This window comes from Etheostoma spectabile, chromosome 9, assembly GCF_008692095.1.
Source record: "Etheostoma spectabile isolate EspeVRDwgs_2016 chromosome 9, UIUC_Espe_1.0, whole genome shotgun sequence".
Classification (NCBI taxonomy): Eukaryota; Metazoa; Chordata; class Actinopteri; order Perciformes; family Percidae; genus Etheostoma; species Etheostoma spectabile.
Genome location: NC_045741.1, coordinates 27,393,069 through 27,395,538, shown reverse-complemented (window position 1 = coordinate 27,395,538; position 2,470 = coordinate 27,393,069). Strand labels below are relative to the sequence as shown.

At 40.3% G+C, this 2,470-nt stretch overlaps 1 long non-coding RNA gene across 1 annotated transcript in view; it reads right to left on the bottom strand.

Annotated features, from left to right (window-relative positions):
* The window catches only part of LOC116695664 (uncharacterized), an 813,105-nt gene that overhangs the window by 373,343 nt on the left and 437,292 nt on the right, over nt 1-2,470 (bottom strand). The gene's annotated exons all lie outside the window — the stretch shown is intronic.

Here is a 2,470-nt window from a genome sequence, read left to right as displayed (position 1 = left end):
ACACACACACACACACACACACACACACACACACTTTATTGCCTATGTAAGAGAAAAAGTTATGTAACAGTTATCTAACATCAAGTTGTAAGCATGTCAGCTATGTCCGTATTGTCACAAATCGGGGTGTGCACTGGACAGTTGTGTGTTTTGTGACTGTGAGCTTGTGTTGATGTGAGGAGGAACTTGTTGATTTAGTTTCTGAGCTTGAACAGAATTCTGTGTGCAGTCTGACACGTAACACATTCCTGACACACAGTCCACAGCAGCTCCTCTGATCTGTGGGGGGGGATATTAACGCTTCGCCACGTGTCTCACACGGACCGTTCTGCTTCTGGGAAGATAATGTGTCATGAAAAAAGACTTAGTGGGAGAAGACTGGACAAAACACCTGGAAATAACAGTAAATGAAGACTTGAAGCCTGCAGCTTGTTTTTCTTTCTGCCTGCTCCACCCTCCTGTCCTTGGGAGCCCATAACACAGCGATTACTCACTTCCTCTGTTTGTTTGTTGACATCTCTCTTTCACTGGCTCTGAGATCATCATGAAGCCACATGATGATGATGCAGAGATCACAAAGACATGTTACAAATGAAATAGGATGATTGCATAATGGCAACTTCTTTTGTCTTTCATGTCACAGATTTATATTTCTTTTCTTTACTATATGATAACGTAGGCTTACTGTAGCCTGAATATGCACTGAGCAGTTGTAAGTGTACAATTAAATCGATACAAATACATATCTAATCACACTCTCCACTACATTTTATTTTGTTGTCTGCTAACAGCACACACTGGAAATCACATCCCGTGTTCTCTGTGAAGAAAAAAACAAAAAGCAGAACTTATATTTCACGTTTTGGTTTCATTCCTTTTTGCATTAATGGATCAGAATACCATTAGAGTGTTTTCCCTAGGGTTGTGGAAGACATGGGAGCATGTATTTGGTGGGGGGTGAAGTTGCATTATCTCCAGAAAATGTGAAAATTCACATCATTTTGTACCATTATTATTACCATATACTGTATGTGTCTAATACAACGGAAACGCTACAACAGATCACCAAAGACCAAACTCCACTGGGGATCAACTACAATCATTAGATTCAAGTCATTTTATAAACTTGTTTAGTTTGTTTTGATGCTCACACTGATTTTTAAATTCATTCGGCGTAGGTGGTGCCCATGACGGCTTGGGTGCTGCACCTTATCCTTATGATGGAAGGGAAAACCTTCCACTAGTTCTAGTCTACATCAGAGGTCTTCAACATTTTTTAAGCCAAGGACCACTCAACTGAAAAAGAGACAGAGCAGGGACATCTACTACTTCTATTTTAGAAAATGAAGTTGCATATTAAACTGGGCCTGTAATAACGTGTAGGCCTTTATACATACCGTACATACCTTTATTGCATAGGATGAGCTATTCAAAGATCCTAATAACTGTTGGCATGATTTTATAAATCATGTTTTAATGTTAAACATGTGTCACAGTATATGTTTAGGATGAACTGTATATCTGTGGCTGGTTACCTTAGTAACTACCTTACCCGTAGGCCAGTAAGCAGTGGGGATTTATATTTGCTAACAATATGTTGGATTCATGTAAAGACTTACTTTTTTTTTTTTTACTTTCAAAGAGTAACAATAATTTGAAGGCCCCGTTGCATTGACTCTAAAGACCCTCTAGGCATTGTTTCTCAAATGGGGGGTACGTGTACCCCTAGGGGTACTTTGGAGTACTGCAGGGGGTATTAGACATTTTTTGCAAAAATGCTAATTTAAAAATACATCATGCATAATTGCTAAAAATGTATACTATAAAAATGAGTTAATTATTATAATATTATTATAAAGATGTGACGGATACTAAACATTTTAAATGTAGCATTTAAATCTTTTTGTTTGTGTAGTAAATCTATCACTGCTGCTGCTGTGTTTAACTCTTTATATAGGCCTTTGTTGGTCAGGGGGTACTAGGCTTAAAAACCAATCCAAAGGGGGTACAATACTGAAAAAGTTTGAGAAACACTGCTCTAAGGGTCCCAGACCCCCTTTTTGAAGATCCCTGGTCCACACAGAAGGAGACCTTAGTTCCCTACAGCCAATCAAATCTCTAGCTTATCTAACGTAGGAACATGAACACACGTCCCGCCCTGCTCCTCCGCATGTTGAAAGTGTCAAACAAACCTTCAGCGGGGGAAGGGCACTGCTATCATCAGCCTCAAGGGTTAATTACATTAAACAGGACGGAAACCTTCCAGCAAAATGACTCCTAGGTCCCGTTAGGTTCTGGTGGTCATTTGTCTTAACCCTCCTGGTGTCTTTGGGTCAAATTTGGGCTGAATCCAAATCCTTCGTCTTACCCCGACCCCCTGGCCCTTACCCCGACCCCTTGGCCCTTACCCCTACCCCTTGGCCATTGAAACCAAGGGGTAAGTGGTAGGGGTGAAAACATACCCCTATGA